The 22,889-nt window shown below is 43.4% G+C and overlaps 1 pseudogene; it reads right to left on the minus strand.

The window, feature by feature from the left end:
* Window positions 1-21,116, minus strand: part of LOC145983578 (NADH-ubiquinone oxidoreductase chain 5 pseudogene) — a 71,786-nt pseudogene extending 50,670 nt beyond the window's left edge.
* Window positions 21,117-22,889: the final 1,773 nt, after the last annotated feature.

A 22,889-nucleotide genomic window follows, 5' to 3' on the forward strand; every position in this document is an offset into this window, starting at 1 on the left:
TTGCATGTGTGGTGTGTGTTAATAATAATAATTACGAGTGGCGTTAGTGAACAGAAAGTGTTGTTTTGATTAAACACCGGGTATCGAACCTGGAGATTAAAATTATACAAGTATACAGGGGGAAAACTTTATCTTTTTGAATGTGTTGATATTCTAAGTTGGATTTGTTGTTTTATGCACAGTAAGGCTAACCGAAACTGGACCTACAGTGGGATCCGCCGGGTATCGAACCTGGAGATTAAAATTATACAAGTATACAGGGGAGAAACTTTATCTTTTTGAATGTGTTGATATTCTAAGTTGGATTTGTTGTTTTATGCACAGTAAGGCTAACCGAAACTGGACCTACAGTGGGATCCGCCGGGTATCGAACCTGGAGATTAAAATTATACAAGTATACAGGGGGGAAACTTTATCTTTTTGAATGTGTTGATATTCTAAGTTGGATTTGTTGTTTTATGCACAGTAAGGCTAACCGAAACTGGACCTACAGTGGGATCCGCCGGGTATCGAACCTGGAGATTAAAATTATACAAGTATACAGGGGAGAAACTTTATCTTTTTGAATGTGTTGATATTCTAAGTTGGATTTGTTGTTTTATGCACAGTAAGGCTAACCGAAACTGGACCTACAGTGGGATCCGCCGGGTATCGAACCTGGAGATTAAAATTATACAAGTATACAGGGGAGAAACTTTATCTTTTTGAATGTGTTGATATTCTAAGTTGGATTTGTTGTTTTATGCACAGTAAGGCTAACCGAAACTGGACCTACAGTGGGATCCGCCGGGTATCGAACCTGGAGATTAAAATTATACAAGTATACAGGGGAGAAACTTTATCTTTTTGAATGTGTTGATATTCTAAGTTGGATTTGTTGTTTTATGCACAGTAAGGCTAACCGAAACTGGACCTACAGTGGGATCCGCCGGGTATCGAACCTGGAGATTAAAATTATACAAGTATACGGGGGAGAAACTTTATCTTTTTGAATGTGTTGATATTCTAAGTTGGATTTGTTGTTTTATGCACAGTAAGGCTAACCGAAGCTGGACCTACAGTGGGATCCGCCGGGTATCGAACCTGGAGATTAAAATTATACAAGTATACAGGGGAGAAACTTTATCTTTTTGAATGTGTTGATATTCTAAGTTGGATTTGTTGTTTTATGCACAGTAAGGCTAACCGAAACTGGACCTACAGTGGGATCCGCCGGGTATCGAACCTGGAGATTAAAATTATACATGTACACAGGGGGGGAAACTTTATCTTTTTTGTCTGTGAAGGTTCTAAGGTTTTGTGAATATGTTGGAAAAGCACTAGTATATACATAGAGCAAAGTTACAAGGTTTTACGTCCCATAGGAGTCCTATTGGAAACATAATGATTAGTGCTTAAACAAGAACATTTTCATAGTTTCACACCTCTACTAGATTGGTAGAAAAATATACTAGTAGGCAATAAAATCTGAAGAAGATTCGTGTCTAGCAAAAATAAGCTAAATAGAATTACACATGCATACAATATTTATTGTGCTTTTTCTATCTACAATCATATTTTTCTTATATATTTTTTTAAATTTTTTTATAGGGTTGACTAAAGCACATATTTGAGGAAGACAACACCACCCATAAATAAACCCCTCAAACTAACACTAATTAGAATTAGCCTACAAAATTTTTCTCGTAAGGCATTTTTTTGTAAACACTCTACCACCAACAGATCACATATAAATAAACATACCCCCCAAAAAATTGCGCTCCATGAAAAGTTGCCCTGTGTGCAAAAGAAGCATATCAAGCCAAAATTTTGCAAGACATTGTCGCATCTGCGTGCCAGGCAAGCATTTGGCTGCCACCGAACCATGTCCCAGGTGCGGTAAACACATCACAATTGCGTATGCCAAGAACCATAAGCTTAATTGTCTAAGCAAAAATACATCTGGGGCCCAGCCTTCGACCTCCACCAAGAGGAAGGCAGAAGCAGCCTCCATCAATGCACCATCCGCCAAACGTGTCAAGCCTGTGGCGAAAGCGAACCAGACTGCTTTCGAGCGGTTGTTAGAGGATTTTGTCCTCACTTCGGAGGGCTCATGCGACGTCCGTAGCTTTTTGGAGAACATGCAAGCCAAAATTATTTCCATCCTCGGTGATGCGCTTGCAACGCACTCCACCAAATTCTACGCATCGCTACGTTGCCAGTACAAGAAGCCGTCTGATGAAATTTACAGCTTCTGCCACAACACCAAGGCGAAGACGCTGCATCTGGCGGATGTCGACAACCTCGAGGTCATCTACAACCAGTTTGCCGAGGAGCTGGTGGCAAAACAAGAAGAACATCAAGCTAAAGGCTCGGGGGGCTCGCTGTGTGGCGAGCCTCACGAACTGTGCGTCAAACTTTGTAAGTTCGTGCCTCTCTCCGCCTCCAGCTACGTCCCCTTACCACCTACCATTGTGGCAAAGAAGGCCGTCCTGAACATTCAGAACAGTGACGCCAACTGCTTCGTATGGTGTGTTCTGGCAGCGTTGCACCCTGTCGACAGGAAAAACCATCCACACCGAGTTAACCACTACCTACCCTACGAGGCAGAGCTGGAAGTTGCGATGGCTGGGATCGACTACCCGGTGGCGCTTTCGGACATTCGAAAGTTTGAGGTTCGTGCGCGGTTGGCCATCAACGTTTACGGTCTCACTGACGAAAATGCGGTGTACCCCATCAGGGTGAGCGACGTAAACGTTGATGGTGCGCAGGAAATTCACCTTCTGCTCATCAAGGACGAGACCCATCACCACTACACCCTTATCCGTTCCCTCTCTAGACTTGTTTCGAGCCAGCGGAGCAGTGATAGTCACCACGTCGAGGTGTGTCGCAGGTGCTTGTCAATGTTCGACGGACAGGATCAACACAATTACCAACATGTTCGAGGCTCCAACATCGCTGCAGAGAAGCTTGCCAGCCACAAGATCTACTGCAATGCCAACGAGCCAGGTGTGGCAGTCTTGCCCAAACCTGGCACCGTGGAGCGTTTCCACACGCACGGTGCCATGGTAGAGCATCCCGCTATCATCATCGCGGATTTCGAGGCCTTCCTCAAACCCCTGTCCACTTGCGATCCCGACCCTGAAGTTTCTTCCACCACCCCTTACCAACTCCACGAGGCTTCGAGTTATGCATACGGTGTGGTGCGACGAGACCAGCACATTGCCCCCGAGCCCTACGTGTACCGTGGTCCCGACGCAGCCAAACACTTCCTCGAGAGGATGGTTGTCGAGGCCAACGAGATAGGGAAGGTACTGTTGGCCCCCAAGTCTATGCTCCCACTGCCCCCCGACGATCAGCGTAGACACGACGAGTCCATCGCTTGCCCTGTCTGCGTCAAGGAGTACACCGCCAACAACCGTAAAGTCCAACACCATGATCACTTTAACGGTAGGTATTTTGGTCCATGGTGCAACGGATGCAACCTCATGGCCCGGGACCCGCGATTTATCCCTGTGTTTTTTCACAATGTCTCGGGATACGACTTCCACCACCTCGTCAAGCATCTTGGGTACGACGACATGCGAATCAACGTCCTGGCGCAGAACGAGGAGCGTTACATTAGCTTGAGCAAGTGGGTGCGAATCCCAGGATCACACTCTACCGTCGAGCTTCGCTTCCTCGACTCCCTGAGGTTCCTCCCGGCCAGCCTCGATGCTCTCGCAGGGAAGCTTAGCGACGAGCAAATGCTCATTACCTCCGGAAACTTTCCGAACTTGGACGCCGGCCTCTTCAAGCGTAAGGGGGTCTATCCCTACGAATACATTACAGACCCTTCCAAGTTCGCAGAGACGTCGCTACCTCCCCAGGCGAAGTTCTACAGTCAGCTACGCGGCTCGAACATCACCGACGAAGAATATTACCATGCCCAGTCCATGTGGCGCGAGCTGGGCTGTCGAACTCTCGGGGACTACCACGACGCCTACCTCAGACTTGATGTGACGCTCCTCGCCGACGTGTTCCAGACGTTCCGTGCGACCGCAATAAAGATCTACCAGCTGGACCCTGCCTACTTCTACAGTCTCCCCGGACTGGCGTCGTCAGCCATGTTTCTGGTGACGAAGATCGAGCTGGAGCTTCTTTCGGACGTGAACATGGTGCTGTTTGTGGAACGTGCCGTGCGGGGTGGAATGGTCCAGGTGTCGCAGCGACACTCGCGCGCCAACAATCACCACATGGCCACCGGCTACGACCCCTCACAACCGTCCAGCTACATCATGTACACGGACGTCAATAACCTCTACGGACACTCCATGATGCAGCCACTCCCTTTTAGAGGCTTCGAGTGGGCTGACCCCTCCAACTTCGACATCGAAAGCTTCGACGATTCGGAACATGGGTTCTTCGCCGAGGTGGACCTTGAGTTCTCCGAGAAGCTGCAGGATTTGTTCAGCGATCTTCCCCCTGCACCCGAGTTCAAGTGTCCACCCGATTCCAACCAGAATAAGCTCGTCATGGATTTCGAGCCCAAGAAGAATTACGTCCTGCACTACCAGAATCTCCGGTGGTTGATGCAGCGAGGGGTCGCGGTCCACGCAGTTCACCACATCCTCAAGTTCGAGCATTCTCCGTGGCTGCGTCCATATATTAAAGTCAACACCAAACACCGCACCGCAGCCACGTCCGAGCTTGATAAGGATTTCTTCAAGCTTATGAACAATGCGGTGTTCGGGAAAACCATGGAGAATGTACGGAATCGTGTAGATGTGAGGCTAATATCAAACAAAGCACAATGTCACAGGCTCGTAGCAAACCCGTTATTCAAATCGAGGACCATTTATAACGAACAGCTTGCTCTGGTGCATATGAGGAAGAGCGAGGTGAAGCTCAACAAGCCAATTTATGTTGGCGCCTCAGTATTAGACCTGAGCAAGCTGCACATGTTTCAAATATATTATGGGAAACTACGCCAGCACTATAACGACAATATTAGCCTACTCTACACGGACACGGACAGCTTGGTGTACCACGTTCGCACGGACGACGCGTACGGGGATATAGCCACAGTTCCATCTTTGGTTAACCTTTTCGACACCTCGGGCTATGCCCAGCAAAACAAGTATGGTATCCTGGCCCGCAACAAAAAGGTGCCTGGCAAACTCAAAGACGAGAAGGACGGTGATGTAATTCTCGAGTTTGCGGGTCTTCGCGCCAAGGCCTATGCCATCAAAGCCGAGGGCAGCGTTACCAAGAAGGCCAAGGGTGTCGGCAGACAGGTGGTTCGGGAGCATCTCACATTCGAGGACTTCGTCGATTGCCTCAAGACCAGGTCGTCGGTTCTAAGAGCAGAACAGCGCATCCAGAGCGTCGACCATGTGTTGACCACAAACAAAGTTAGAAAAATTGCGCTGGATCCCGATGACGATAAGAGGTGCGTCCTCGAGTGTGGTATTCACACATTGCCGTGGGGGCACTATCGCTTAGCAGAAAGCAAAACCTGCAACATATGTCCATCTTCAACAGAAGATTCATAAAAACAAAACAAAACAAAAAAAAACACTTTGACTGTCATTACAAAAAAAACTTTGACCGTATTCTTAAATAACCAGCATGCCTATGAATTTGTTCGGTTTCAAAAAACAGATCATTATGGAAACCATACCAGATCATGAAGTCTTACCTTCCGTGTTACCTAAACTCAACGGTCTGTTGATCATTCACCTCAACAGCATTTGGACGAAACTGAATGACGATGTGGGCAAGATGTTTTATGTTTTTAATAACAATTTACATTTCGACGAAATTCCGATCGACGGGAAACTTCAAATCACCGTGAATCCGGAAAACGCAGGCGAAATCAAAATTTCTACCGGCAAGAACATTTTTCGAATCAAGCACGACAAAATGCTTTCTAACATTACGTACGATGTGTCTGCAGGAGATTATCTTTACATGGAACTCCTCGGAGATTACGACAAACTTATTCCTCTATTCGTAGAATTACGAATCGTCTATCCTATTATAAATAACCGTTAACCAAAAATGCCTAACGACATTTTCGGCAACACCAAGCGTGTAGACCACGCAGAAGAGATTCTCATGTTGGACATTCGTGTTAAGAAGTTGAGGACCGATTTGATCGCTTTGCAGGAAACCTTAAACAAAAGTTTAGAGTCGGAAATCGCTACGCTCCAAACGCAATGTCTCGACCCCATTCTGAAAATCGATTCCGAACTGAAGACGCTGATAAAAAATTATGTCGACGTACCTTCTTACGACAACGTTCAAAATATACAGTTGAGCGTGGATTCGCTTCAAAATGATTTGGCCAAATTACAGCAATTTCAATCGAAAAATGAAGATTTGGAAAAATTGAAACTCGAAATCGAAGAACGAAATTCCGCAATAGAAAAGAATTTCTCTGAACTTCAAACCGTCGTGAACGATATAGATGCAGAACGCTTGCATGTCGTCGTTTCCAAATTACAAGAAGAATTCACCGGCACGTTGGAAGAAATTAAATCCAAGTTACAGACTTTGGAAGATACCATGACGAACCTACCATCGTCGGACGAACTGCAGGTCATCGGTAAAAGCGTCGCGAACATAAAAATTCAATTGGAGGCCTATCAAGATTTCGAACACATTCAAACCACCATCGCTACGCTTCAGGCGTCCTTGGAATTGATCAACGAAGAAATTAAAAATATTCACGCCGAAGCGAGAGCGTTGACGAGCATTCAAGACACGTTGAGCACGGTTCAGCATAAAATCGAATATTTAGAAAATTTGAACGTCGAAACGAATCTTGCTCATTTTCATCACGTACTGGACAACATACAGGGTGACTTGGAATCGTTACGGACGAGCGTACCTTCGAGCGAAGATTTGGAAAAATTGAAAACGGCGGTGACGGCACTATCCGAATCGAGCGACATCAAAAGTTCGTTGAGCGATCTCGAGAGTAGGGTGGCCAATCTCCCCACCTCCAAAGAATTGCACGTTTTGAAAAGAAACATATCTCGAATGCTGAAACGACTAGAAACGGAAACGGCGAACGTGGAAGAGATTCGGGGCGAAATTAGTTCGCTGGTGTCGACGCTGCCCACTTCGCAGAGCGTCGCCGACCTTCACACGCAGTTTACAGAGATGCGAAGGATCGTGAACGATCTTACCGAGAAGAGCTCGAAATTGAATCAAGTCGAGAACCTTCAGAACATCGTCGTCAACATCAGAGATCAAGTCGGAGTGCTGGAATCCACGCAGGAATCGACGCTGGCCTCTTTCGGTGCCAAGTTGCAAGAACTCAACGAAAACTACAAGCAGTTGAACGTGGAAGTGAAAATCAAACCGTCGTTTTCTGCCGTAACGGATACCATAGTCGAGCATTTGCTGCCCATCGAAAATAAACTCGGACAAGTTCACAGTAATCTGCTCGGCGTCGACACTAAATTCGCTAAACTGCATTTTCTGCAAGCCATCGAAATCAACAGCGTACCCAATCAACAGAGAATCTCCACGTTCGTCGAAGGTAACAAACTGTACATGTTGCATCCTTATCATCCGTACTACAAGTTTCTCCTCGATGGCACGATTCAGATAAACGAATTTTCGTACTGGTCTCACGGTAGAAAAGCTAGCGTTCCTACCATGACTTTGATATCGAATCGTGGTGTCCAGAAAGCAGGAAACATTCCTCTGGCACGTTGGAACGAAACGCGCAACATATATGAAATACACGAAGACGAAGATCTTACCGTTTTCGACGTGAGTGCCGGCGATAAGCTGATCATTCAAAACACGAGCGAAGTGCCACCCTCTTTGAATCCCATCACGCTTGTGCTTCTCTTGAAACGTAATCTCTAAGAAAAAATGTCTAGGCAAGCCATCGTCGAAGAATTGCATAAACCTGCACGCCGTAACTACGAACGTTTGGATGTGGTAACCAAGGGCATCGACGACCTCTGGGAAAGCGACCTTGTGGAGATGAGTAGCGGCAATTTGAAAAACGTGCATAAATTGAACAAGGGCAACAAGTACCTTCTCACCGTCATAGACACGTTTTCGAAATTCGCATGGGCTCTACCTTTGAAGGCGAAAACGGGAACGTGCGTCACGGAAGCATTCAAGACAATTTTTCGCGAAAGCGGTGGCAGACGACCACGGTTTCTGCAAACGGACAACGGTAAAGAATTTTACAACGCTGTATTCCAAAAGTTTATTCAAAAACACAAGATTCAACATTATTCGACCTTCAGTCACATCAAAGCCAGCATCGTGGAAAGATTCAATCGAACCTTGAAAACACACATGTGGAAACGATTCACGCTTCGGGGAAATTACAAATGGGTCGACATCCTGCCGGAACTCGTCGACACCTATAATGATACGGTACACAGAACGATAGGCATGAAGCCAGCCGACGTTACCAAGTCCGACGAGCAGCGTTTAATTTCTACAGTTTACTGTCCAAAGTACACACCCACGACAAAAAAAGCTAAATACAAAATTGGAGACCAGGTGAGGATCAGCAAATTCAAACGCACCTTCGAGAAGGGATTCACAAAAAATTGGAGCACAGAACTTTTTACCGTGGTTCGAGTTCTACCCGGAAACCGACACACGTATATAATAAAAGATAGTAGCGGCGAGATTTTGAAAGGAAGATTTTACGAAGAGGAACTCTCTAAAACGAAACACCCCGACACGTACCTCATCGAGAAAGTATTGCGTAGGAAAGGTGACAAACTGTTTGTCAAATGGCTGGGACTTCCGGAAAAGAGTTGGATCGACGCGAACGAAGTGATCTTGTGAGTACGTGGAACGTGGTGAAGCGTCTACCGGATCCGGAAAGTCAAACGAGAAAAAAAAAGAACGGCGAGTTGCTTCCCGACAGCATCCGCTGTCTGATCGTAGGTCCTTCGGGGTGTGGGAAAACGACACTGCTCGTGGACAATTTTCTCCTCGCACCGAATTGGTTAGATTGGAAGAACAGGCACCTGTACGTGTTCTCGAAAAGTTTGGAGCAATCCAAATACCAGCAACTGATGAAACTGTACGATGGTCTGGACATTGCAACGTTCGCCTCGGAAATAAAACCACTCGACGATTGTCGTGAAAATTCAGTCGTCGTGTTCGACGACGCCATCCTGGAAAATCAAAATGAAATTCGCAACTTTTTCACGCAAGGTCGTCACAAAGAAATGGATTGCTTTTACCTAGCTCAAACGTTTTCCAAAATTCCAAAACAGTTACTACGCGACAACGCTAATTTCATATGTTTGTTTCGTCAAGATCACACCAACCTCAAGCATGCGTACGATGACTACGTAGGCGGAGACATGAACTACAATCAATTTTCGGAAGGCTGCTCTACTTGCTGGAACGGTGACGATTTCGGATTCGCTACGATCGACATGACGAGGAAACCCAACGACGGAAAATACAGAAACAAAATCAACGACTTTCTAAACGTTGCAACGTTGTGAGAAACGACGTGTATAAATAACGTCATGACGAAACGGAAAATCGAAGACGAAAATCTCAAGCTTCGCGATTACCTCGCGAAACGCTTCAAAGGTTGGAAATCCGAGAATCGCGGATTCTACGAAGAGAAGAAACGTCAGGATCAACTTGTGATCGATGCCATCAGCGGTCTAGGTAAAGAAATTAAAAGTGTCACGGAACAAAATAAAAATTTGATCAACGAACTCGTACCGCTCGCAGCTAAAAGTTACGCCGTACCCACGCCCATTTCGAGCATTCCTTCGACGCCGTTCGAACTGAAGGATGCACCGGCACGACGTCGAGCTATAAGTAGCACGTCGTCGTCTTCGGATAAAATCGAGTTGGGACCTTTGGCACGAGACTACCTGAGCACGGGGAAATTCGACAAGGATGAAGTGTTCGGATTGTATCCCAGCATGGAAACCAGCGAAGGCGGCGGTGTGGTGTGGAAGATTGGGAAATCGAAGGTGACCTTCGAAGGCAACGACATTAAAGTCAATTTAGGCGACAAGGATAGTTGGAACAGGTATCCCGGTACGGTGGGACTGTGGGAACTCGTCGCCAAAAAGCAGCCGAAAGATTACACCGACGAAGATTACCAAAGTTACAAGGAAATTCTGATCATGACGGATGCCTTGTACCAGAACAACGACGCCTCGCAGAATAGGGTGAAATCGAGCAGCGGCGAGAAGTACAGGAATCTCATCAAACCGATTTGGAACCAGGTCAAAACAGGCAGCGGCGTCAAACGCTACAACACGTTACCCAAAGAATTCGTTTGGGTGGACGACGTGAGGAAGCTCGTGGACCGATTGTTGGTGATAGCCGGCGAAGAGAATGCAGGCAACCGTAATTTCTACAACGAGAAGGTTGGCATCGTGGACATGATCAGCACGAAACTTTCCAACTTCATCGTGAACGACGACAAGGGCATAGGTTACCTGATCAAAATCATCAACACGCTGCCTCCGAAATTTTGGAACGTGGCCGAAGGAAAGGGACTCGTGAACGACATCATCAACAAGTTACCTTTCGAGATGCATCTACCTGGCTACCAGTACTGCGGACCGGGTACCAAACTCGAGAAAAGATTGGAGAGAGGAGACAAGGGTGTGAATCCGTTGGACGCGGCATGCAAAGATCACGACATCGCCTACAACACCACGCAGACGGATCTGGATGCACGTCACGAAGCAGACAGAAAGTTAGAGCACGCAGCTTTCGAAAGGTTCGTGAGCAGAGACGCATCGCTGGGTGAACGGGTCGCCGCACTGGGTACCACCATCGCCATGAACACGAAACAAAAATTGGGGTGGGGTATATAAATAACATACCGTAAAAAAACTACACAAGAAAAAATCTCAGAATATATATATAAATAACATACCGTGAAAATAACACATAGAGCATCAACATGAAGCCCAAGGGTGTCGTATACCAGATACCATATTCGAATCTAAAAAATCTAGGTGCCCTCGATGGGTTACTTACCAAGAAACAACGCGAGAAGAAACGTTCTTGCTTGTCGAAAGGACACGGAATGAAATTACTTCTCAGCACACCTCAATTGAAAAGATTGCAGCGTTCGCGGAAACAGCAAAAGATCGGAGGTTTCATATTCAGCATCCCCGCCATCCTAGCAGCATTGGGAGCCGTTGGAAGTTTGGCCGGCGGAAGTGCCGCCATTGCGAAAACCGTCGTCGACTCGAAGAAGAACAAGGCCGAGTTGGAAGAACAGAAACGTCACAACCTGGCCATGGAGAAGAAAAAAGGAAAGGGCATGATGAAGAAGTTTAAAAAAAAGAAACAACAGCACTCACCAACCGAGACATTGAATCTCTGATCGAACCGTTACAAATCAAACACTTCAGAGGAGTTTTCATGTCCGACTCGTTACCTTCAAGCGTCAAAAGAAGAGAATGTGGAGTAGTCAACTTGGACGGTCAAGAAAATCCAGGCACGCATTGGATATGTTACCACAAAAATGATGATAAAGCATTCGTTTTCGATTCTTTCGGAGGTGTTCCACCTACAAATTTAATTCATTATCTGAAAACGAACAAAACCTCTATATACTACAACGACGAACGCATTCAAAATTTCGGAGACGTGAACTGCGGTCATCTCTGCCTCTCCGTGCTCGCGTTTCTCTCTAAAATAAATAACCCTACGATCGAGGATTTCCAGAAAGCATTGTGGAACCTCAAACAGCATCACTAGGATGGGCGTGTTCCATCTTACGAGCGAATCTTCGATCTTGAAACTCACGCTGCACGACGACATCGTCTATCCTAAATCCATGGCTCTGCGTGCATTCTACAGCACGTACCTCATACCTAATGTTACGCAGCACAACAACAAAATTAGCGTCGGAAACGAACACATCGTCGTCACGCCAGGCCAATACAATCTTTCCACTTTGCAAGCTCAGTTACCCAAAGGCACGTACCTTTCTCAAAATTCGGTCACGCACAGAGTGGAAATCCTATCCGCGACGGAGACCGTGGACCTGGACACCATGGGAGAACTTTTAGGTTTCGAGAACGACACCAAACTCGAAGCTGGTATCAAGCACGTGGCAACCAACATTCCTAAATTCTTGGCCATAGAGACTCTGAACATACACTGTAACGTGGCGGAAGGCATGATCACGAAATCTTCGGACGGATAGTTAGGAAGTCACAAGCAGACGGGAATTATAGCCACGTTCAAACCAAGTTCCGAGTTCATGGAACCGATCATCTACACGCCCTCTTCGCCGATCTATTTTCCAGTATGTCGCAACCGCATAGACGACATAGAGTTGGTGGTGACGAACGAGAAAGGAGACGTGGTGGATTTCGCAGGTGCCACTACGACGGCCATCGTGGAGATCAACATATAATAAATAACCATACATGTAAAATGGAGCAAATTGAAAGTTACGAATTGCAATCTTTCCCTCCCAACCGTCGCACGTTCGCCAATCTCAACGAAGCGAACAGGGAGATCGAATACGACGTGGACGTAGGCGATGGGTTCGTTCATCCTCACAGAGCGGACCTCTACCTTCAATTCGACGTGGTGAAGAAGGAAAACGGAGACGCGTTTCCCGCAGCAGCAAACTTGATACTCGTGGACAACTTCGTGCCTCACCTGTTCTCGCAGGTGGAGGTGAGGAAACACAACACCGTCATCGACAGAATAGATTATCCAGGCATCACGTCGACGGCAGTGGGAACGTTGAAATTATCCAAAACGGACGCAGCGTACTACCAGGCCGGGGGATTCGAAGCCGGGACCAAAATATCGACGAGAAGTCACACGGTGCTCTTTCACATGCGTCTGCTGCCTGGTTTCTTCTCGGACTACAAGGAGATCATGTGGAAGGGGGGACTGAGGATCACGTTTCGAAGAGCGGCCAACGACAACGACGCACTGATGCGATACGCTACTTTGGGTCCGGACGGCACCACGCCGATAGCCAACACTTTACCCGAAGCGGCGAAATGCGTCATCCGAAGCATGGAATTGAGAATGCCGGTGGTGGAATACGAAACGAACTACGCCCTCAAGTACAAAGCGGAGATCTTGAAAAGTCCGCAGGTGCCGATTCACTTTCACGGTTACCAGTGCGTGCAGAAGATGGCGTCGGGGAGTCACATGGAATTCGACGTGACGACGCAGTTCAACAACATACAGTTCGACATGCCAGATTTCGTCGTAGTGCTTTTTCAGACCGGGAGGGACAGGAATCAGGAAAAAGATTCCAGCAAGTTCGACGACTGCAAGATCAAGAACGTTTATCTGAAGAATGGACGCAACGAAGTGTTCCCGCGCGAGAATTACAACCTCGACGTGACCAAAAACGATTACCTCAAACTTTACGAAGCGTTCTCGGCTTACAAACGCGTGACCGAGGGAAGCGTGGACATGTACTACACGCCCAGCGAGTTCAAAGCACGGAGACCCATGACCGTCATCAACACATCTAAGAGAAAGAAGGTTGTGGTCAACGATCGAACCAACATCAAGGTCGTCTGCGAGTTCCACGATGCCTTGCCCGAGGATACCCTATGCAGTGTCATCCTGATTGCAGAGAAGTCCTTCGCCTACGACGTGAAGAACGAGAGGGTCACAGAGCAGTTTTAACAAGTTTTTTAACATCTTTTCTTGCACAATAAGAATTTTTTTGTACTAGCACAATCAGTTACAATAGCACAATACGAATTTCACTAGTTCAGATCAGTTACAAATGTCAATTTCATTAGTTATCAGTTACAATATCTTTTTTTTGCACTATAGCACGAGACAATCAGAAAATTTGCACAAAAAAATTTGTTGTTGTTTTTACACGTGAAAATTAACAATAAAATTTCTTTTTTATCGTTTCAGATGCTGTCGAAACATCAAAAACACATACACACACTAGAAAAAAAAGCATGCAACTTTATTTGTAACACACACATATTCTCCATCTTCATCAAGAAAATATTATAATAAACATAATTATTTTTATCTATATCTCACAATAAAACTCTATATCCAAAAATATCACAACATCAAATAACACTAGAGTCGTTAGTACACGTTGCATGCATTACGGAGGTCCTCTGTAGAGTTTCATGGAAGTTTGAGAAAAAAAAAACACGTGAAACTCTACAGAGGTGCGGTTGTAGATAACCGCAGCCGTTAGAAAACCTTTACTTTTTTGGCTGGGCACCACGCACCCTGGCGAGGTTATAGGGGCCAGGTATCCTAAAAAAACAACAATTATTATTTTGTTTGTTTGTTTGCGTCACAATACATACGCGCGCGCGCGTGTGTGGCACATCGTTCCCCCGAGAGAGGTTTACAAAAGTCACAATATACAAACATTGGCCCCCGGGACTTGGAAAATTGCGATATGGCGCATTCGCTCACCACTGTTGCCAGCCATAAATCTCTCTCTCTCTTCATCTTACAGCAAAGTTGGCATCTCTATTTTTTTTTTTAGTTGTAAGTAAATTGCCAACACACTCTAGTTAATAATGCTACATATTATACGCACACACGCACACACATACTATATTACCATCCACCCATCTCTCTCTCTTTTACGGCAGTACATATTTGTTGCCGGCTCTCCTTGTTTAGTGTGTGTAGGTTGGCAAAAATTGCTTTATGCACTGTAAGGCAAGCCTCAAGCAAAATTGCCAGCTCCTTGCTTTAGGCTAGGTTAGACAAAAAAAAGCTGTAGGTGGGTGTTGGCAGCTGTCGGTTGTTTAACTCTCCCCTCTCTCTCTTCTCTCTCTTTTTTGTAAAAGGCTATGGCAAAAATACCAGTAGGTTGGCAACTTTGCTTTATGCACTGTAAGGCAAGTCTTAATTAAGGTTGCCAGCTCTTTGCTTTAGGCTAGGTTAGACAAAAAAAAGCTGTAGGTGGGTGTTGGCAGCTGTCGGTTGTTTAACTCTTCCCTCTCTCTCTCCTCTCTCTTTTTTGTAAAAGGCTATGGCAAAAATACCAGTAGGTTGGCAACTTTGCTTTATGCACTGTAAGGCAAGCCTCAAGCAAGGTTGCCAGCTTCTTGCTTTATGCACTGTAAGGCAAGCCTCAAGCAAGGTTGCCAGTTTCTTGCTTTAGGCTAGGTTAGACCCAAAAAAAAAACCTTGGTGATTTTTTCGAGTAAAATATTGGCAACACTGCAAGAAAATAGGGCTTATGCCTTACAAGAGCAAACCATTAAGGCGAGCCTCAAGCAAGATTGCCAGCTCCTTGCTTTAGGCTAGGTTAGACCCAAAAAAAAACCTTGGTGATTTTTTCGAGTAAGCAGCTGGCAACACTGCCAGAAAATGAGGCTCATGCTATACGAGAGAAATCCATTAAGGCGAGCCTCACCGAGCCTCATTTTCGGGCGCAGAACCGGGTTGATTGGACTACTGACCAGCTTCAGTACCACGGTTTGTAATTCACAGCCGTAGGTCAGACCGTCGTTCGGACGCCTTCTCATAGGCCATATCTCCAAGACCAGCTTGTGCTTCATCGACTGCCACGGGAAGAAGACCGTGAGCCGTCGAACTCAGGACTCCGTGCGCTATCGCCTAACGTCCACACTCAACGGCTTGGACGAGAGGTAAGATGTACATCATCGACATCCTTTGAATTCTTTCCACTTACTGCCAGGAGCCTGCCAGCGAGATTGTATGGGGACCATAAAACGTAACCTAGCTCTACCATCTGACCCTTTAAGAATAGTGTAAACCTATTGGTTCTAAGTAACCCTTGTAGGTAAGCCTAGTATTTAACCTCAGATGTAACATTTTTTGATGATTTTGATGATTTTTTTATGGATTTTATTGCGTTCGACGATGTTCTAGCCCTATTTTTTGCTCAATCTTATTTTTGGAGCCTCACCTTTGTAGGTATACCATGATCTTACGTGATATAACTTAACCTATTCACTTTTTTACAGCCTTTTGCAGGTTAAAATAACCTACAAAGTGTAAAATGGTCGTTTCTATGTTATCCTTGTAGGTGGGTCTAGTATTTATCCTCATTTGTGACATATTTTGATGATTTTGATGACTTTTTATGGATTTTTATAGCATTTGACGATGTTCTAGCCCTATTTTTTGCTCAATCTTATTTTGGGACCTTATGTTTGTAGGTGGGGCGCTCAACGCAAACGCCTACGATGTATTTGGGAGCCTTATTTTTTTTGTAGGTGGGGGGCCCTCAGCGTAAACGGCTACGATGTATTTTTTATGATGTGTGAGCCCCCCTTTTCACGATGTATGTCGTGGCCTTTTTACAATGGATTCAATGCCCCCAATACTTTTGGAGGGGACACAGTGGGGGCTCGCAATGTTGCCAACTTACTCCACAAAAATTTCACCATGTGATATTTTGCAGGCGAAGCTAATTTATAAATAGGAGTTGGCACTACTCAGTATTGCCATACATTTCTATAGTATAGTGATATTTTTTTTTATGTGTGAAGAATGTTTGGATCTTTGGTCAGTTTAATTTTTATAGAATTATCCAATTTTTTTTCTTGTATCTAAATGTTTTCAGTCACTCTTTCATTCTTGACATCATAACTAACTAACTAACTCCCTAGCCTTCTTAAACCCGAAGATTCATGGCTGCAGCAACACAGGCCTTCCATCTTTCCCTATCTTGAGCAAGTTCTATATACTCTTTTCCATCCCTACCGATTTCCCTTAGGTCCATCTCAATGTTGTCCCTCCATCTTCGTCTTGGCCTTCCTACAGGTCTCTTACCATCAGGTTTCCCAACAAGAATCCTGTAAACTCCTCTTTCCTCTCCCATTCGTGCCACATGGCCTGCCCACCTAAGGCTTCTTGATTTAATTATTCTAATAATATCTGGACATGAATACAAATTATGTAGTTCTAAATTATGTAACCTTCTCCACTCACCTGTCTCCTCATCCCTTTTAGGTCCAAAGATTTTCCTAAGGATCTTATTTTCAAATACTCTCAATTTATGTTCCTCTTTCAATGTAAGGGACCAAGTTTCACATCCATATAATACTACAGGCAAAATTACTGTTTTGTATATTTTAACTTTTAGTTTCTTAGATATTAAACGAGAAGACAAAAGTTTATGAAGAGAGAAGTAACATGCATTTCCTGAATTAAGCCTACTTTTTATTTCCTCTTTAATATAATTTTCATTTGTTAATATTACTCCTAAGTATTTGAATTTGGAAACTGGTTCAAACGAGTTGTTATCAATAATTAGATTTTGATTATTACCTAACACTTGGTTTCGGCCTGTAAGCATGTATTTAGTTTCCTGTTTGTTAACTTCCAAACCTATCTCTTTAGCAGTTTTGAAAAATATTTTAGCGTTATTCTTAATTGTATTCACATCATCCCCCAGTAAGTCTACATCATCTGCATATGCTAACAACTAAGTCACACCATTTAATTTTAGTCCTTCTTTAGTTTCTTTTACCTTCCTAACAGCATATTCTAAGGCAAAATTAAAGAGCAATGGAGATAATGCATCTCCTTGTTTTAACCCATCATGAATTGTAAATTTGTCAGACATATTAATACCCACACGAATTTTACTTTCTGTTTCACTGGTGCATATTTTTATCATACTAACAAGCTTCTTAGGTATTCCAAACTCTACTAATATATTATATAATTTATCTCTTTTGACCGAATCATATGCTTTTTCGAAATCAATGAATAGCTGATGGACATTTTGATTATATTCCCCCTTTTTTTCAAGTTGTCTGTCTGATGTGAAAAATTTAATCTGTAGTTGATCTGTTACGTTTAAATCCACATTGATAATCACCTATAATTTTATTAGCATATGGGGTTAGTCTTCTTAAAAGAATGTTAGATAATATTTTATATGTTGTTGAGAGTAGAGAAATTCCACGCAATTCATTTTATCACCTTTTTTAAACACAGGAACAATTATGGATTCTTTCCACTGTTGAGGGATTTCTTCTTTATTGCATATTAAACAAATTAATTTATGAATTTGACATATTAATGAATTTCCACCATATTTAATTAACTCAGCTGGTATTAAATCAATGCCAGGTGCTTTGTTATTCTTTAGCCTTTTAATAGCATCTTTAACTTCAGTCAAGTTAGGTTCTGGAACTAAAGGTTCTGCTGTGTGGACTTCATATACTTCTGATTTATCTCCTACATGAAGATTTAAAAGGTAATTAAAGTAGTTCTTCCATCTATTTAGTATATCGTTTGGGTCAACTAGAAAATCACCGTCTTTATCTTTCATCAAGTTTACTTTAGGTTGCCACCCCTTTCTAAACTCATTTACACCTTTATATAAATCTCTGATATTTTTATTTTTGCTGTTTGTTTCAATTTCGTTAATTTTGCTTTTCAAGTAATCTCTTTTTTTACTTCTAAACGCGCGGTTAACTTCTCACTTTATTCTACTATAATTGTTTAGATTTGTATCATCAGAGTTATTTAACCACCTAAGTCTAGCCTGATTTTTTATTTCTATTAGATTATGACATTCATTATCAAACCATGGCTTACTTTTTCTCGGTTTATGGTATCCTATACTTTCTTTAGCTGCTGATTCTATTGCATTACGTATGTGCTCCCAATTCTTATTTACGTCTGTTTCATTTATGTTTTCATCATCATTTAAATCCTGCAAAACATCAAATCTATTTGACAGTTTAATTTGCTAATCTTTCTTAATTCTTTCATCAGTAAACTTTCCTGTATCAAATTTTATAACTTTTAGATTTTGTTGCTTATGATTTATCACTGAGAGTCTTTCTCTTAATTTAGCAATTACTAAATAATGGTCACTGGCACAGTCAGCACCTCTATGTGTACGAACGTCAATTATACTAGTATGCCTTATCTTATCAATGAGAATATGATCTATCTGATTATGAGTTTTACCATCTGGAGAAGACCAGGTATATTTATGGATATCTTTATGTTTAAAAGTGGTACTTTTCACAATTAAATTCTTTGAGGTTGCAAAAGTAATCAATCTTATACCATTATCATTACTTAATTCATGAAGACTTTCTTTACCAATCGTGGGTTTAAATGTGTCTTCTTTGCCAATCTGTGCATTACAGTCACCTAACAGCATTTTCATATCATACTGAGAAAATTTATCAAAGACCTGTTCTAACTCTGTATAAAAATCATCTTTAGTATTATCATCTTTATCTTCCGTTGGTGCATGTATGTTTATTAAAATAATTTTACACCACCTACCCTGTAAAACTGCATATGATATCCTATCATTAATAAATTCTACTGTTTTAAGAGCCGATATAATTCTATTATTTATGAAAAAGCCTGTTCCAAAATTATGATTTTCAGTACCACCATAGAAAAAAGTATAATTTTTAGTTTTATAATTCCCTTCTCCTAGCCACCTAACGTCCTGGACAGCTACTACATCTAATTTATACTTAACTATCTCATTAACTGTACACTGAAATGCCCCAAGCCGGTAAAGGCTCAGAACATTCCAGGTGCCTAATTTAATATCCTTATTCCTAATGTAGATCTTATCCTTAGTCCAGGGACCTCCCAAAGTTGTCCCCACCCGGAGATCCGAACGGGGGACTATTTTACCTCCGGAATATTTTACCTTGGGAACATCCATGGCCTTATATTGCTGTTTCTTATTTTTTTTTTACAGTGCAGAGTTGTCAGCTCTACGCCTAACCCCCAATATGAATGGAGGAACTACTACACAAGATAAACACAAACACATTAGACAGCACAATTACTACAAAAGACGAACACAAACACATTATACAGCACAACTACTACACAAGACACACACAAACACATCGCAACTATAACACAATATAAACACAAACACACCACAACTACTACACAATATAAACATAAACACACCACAACTACTACACAATATAAACATAAACACACCACAACTACTACACAATATAAACATAAACACACCACAACTACTACACAATATAAACATAAACAAACTACACACCACAACTACTACACAAGACAAACACAAACAAATTAGACAGCACAACTTCTACGCAAGACAAAACAAACATACTAGACAGCACAACTACAACACAAGACACATACATACACATCACCGATACTACACAAGACAAACAGAAATACATTAGACAGCATAACTACTACATAAGATAAACACAAACACACTAGACAGCACAACTACTACACAAGACAATCCCAACCACACTAGACAGCACACCTATTACACAAGACAAACCCACATACAAGCACACCACAACTACTACACAAGACAAACACAAACACACTAGACACCACAGCTACTACACAAGACAAACTCACACACTACACAGCACAACTACTGCACAAAACACACAAACACATAACAACCACTACACAAGGAAAAAACAAACGCACAACTACTGCTACACAAGATTATGAAAAAAACTGTATGAATGAAAGAATGAAAAAAGGAAAAAAACACATCATAACTAGATAATTAATTTTACATGGTGACACCAATTTTTAATTTAAAAATCATTTACCGTAATTGCCACTAAAGAATGGAATTCTTGACTTGATACACAAAAGTTTTCTCTGCAATAAGAATGACGCTGCATAGAGTATTGGCAGGCAAGGCGTCATGGAACTCGCACACAATTTTGATGTTGGTACGATCGTTAACAACCACCTGCTTTCTTTTCGATGTGTTAATGACGAACATGGGTCTGCGAGCTATGAACTCATTGGGGTTGAAGATCAATGCGACATGCAGCTTTTCGTCGAGCGGCGTCGTGCCATGTTGTTTACAGCATGCGAAAGCGAACAACGAGCACATGGGCTCCGAGTACGATCCCAATCAGGAGTCCAGCTACATAATGTACTTGGACGCCAATAACCTGTATGGTTACGCGATGACTCAGAGGCTGCCACTATCTAATTTCGAGTGGTCGAACATCACCAAGGAAGAACTGAAACGTCTGCTTCGAGAGAATAATTTTGAAGGGTCAACTGGATACTTCGCGGAGGTAGACTTGGAGTATCCTTCGGAATTGCACAGCTCCATTCGGAGTTTCCTTTGGCGCCTGAGCTAAAATGTCCTCCTCGCTCCAATCAAACTGCTTCTTACGTTGGAGAGGAAGGAACATTACGTAGTGCACTACAAGCTGCTCAAATTCTGTCTCTAGCAGGGCCTTGTTATGACTAAAGTGCACAGAGTTTTGAGATTCACACAGGACAAATGGTTGGAAGCCTACATCAACATGAACACCCAGAAGCGGCAGGCGGCGACATATGACCTGGATAAGGACATGTTTAAGCTGATCAACAACGCCATCTACGGAAAATCGATGGAGAATGTTAGGAAATACCAGGATGTCAAGATAGTTTTGGACGAGAGGAAATGCAAGAAGTTTGTTGCCAACCCACTTTTCAAGGGCAGGAAAATTTTCACCGAGAACCTGGCGTTGCTTCATCTCGACAAATCCAGCGTTACGTTCAACAAACCGACGTACGTAGGGGCTGCCATTCTAGAACTGTCGAAACTGCTAATGTACAACTTACACTACAACCTCATGAAGCTGCGATACAAAGATCAAATCCAGATCGCCTACATGGATAAGGACAGTTTCGTTTACGTGATGAAGGAAGATCCGTACAAGGGCATGGCAACCGAGTTGAAGGAACAGCCGAACCCCTACAACATTCTGCCATGAAACAAGAAAGTTCCTGGATTGATGAAAGATGAAATGAACGGCGAGATCATCAGGGAGTTCGTGGGACTCAGGTCCAAAGCATATTGCATCAGAACGGCCGTCGCCACCATCAAGAAGTCCAAGGGAGTTTGGAAAAGCACTGTTCAAGAGAAGTTAAACGTGGAGGATTATATCGAATGCTTGAAGAAGAAACTCCCCATCCTGCAGGAAGAAAGGCGGTTATAGAGCATGGACCATGATGTGAAGACGGTGAAACTGAACAAAGTGGCGTTAGACGCGATGGACGACAAGAGGGAAGTTTTGAACTGCGGTATTCACACCGTTCCATGGAGCTATTCTCCGATTGGAAGGAAGCCAAAGACATGCAGTATTTGCAACAAGGCCAATTCACATCCTGTATATAAAGAATCCACTGCACATACACGCTTCTGTATTATATCGTACGTACACAAAAACATTTTTGATTCACTTCGTTTTCCTGCACAATACATTATTGGTTTGAGTAAGGCGATACACGCATCCATCTATTTTTTTTCTCGCCGAAATAATCGACACAGTCTCTTCCGTATAGTATCAACAAAGCCTTTTTTTTTCTCGTTTTTTCCTACACTATGAAATGTTGGTTTGGGGGAGGCGCAGGAAGAAAGGAAGGCACCAGCTGAAGGTTCCGAAGCAGAAAGCAGTTTACGGATGGACTTACCAAAGACAGTAAGTCAGTAGTAAGTAAACAGACATAATAAAATAGGAAGTGTAATTTTTTGACATGCGTCCGAAAGGTGTGACTTATCAAATCCCCTACTCGGAATTCAAAATTCTATACTCATGAAGAAGCAACGCGAAAAGAAAAACAAATGTTTAAAGAAGGGTCACGGGATGAAACTCCTCCTCAGCAGGCCGCAGCTGAGCATGTTGCAAAAATCCAAAACACAGAAGCAGGGAGGGTTTATCTTTAGCATCCCCGCGATCCTTGCAGTTCTCGGAGCTGTGGGAAGTCTCGCGGGTGGCAGTGCCGCGATCGCCAAAACTGTGATCGACGTCAAGAAGAATATAAAAGAGCTCGAAGAGCAGAAAAGGCACAACCTCGCCATGGAAAGTAAGATGCTCGAGCTACTACGGGCTCCGGAGTGGGATGACGATGAAGAAGAACGAAGAAGCAGAAACTTCTGCTGCAGCATTGAAGAAATTCAAATTCAATTGAAAGTGCCC

Source organism: Lepisma saccharinum, chromosome 2, assembly GCF_977018435.1.
Source record: "Lepisma saccharinum chromosome 2, izLepSacc3.1, whole genome shotgun sequence".
Taxonomy (NCBI): domain Eukaryota; kingdom Metazoa; phylum Arthropoda; class Insecta; order Zygentoma; family Lepismatidae; genus Lepisma; species Lepisma saccharinum.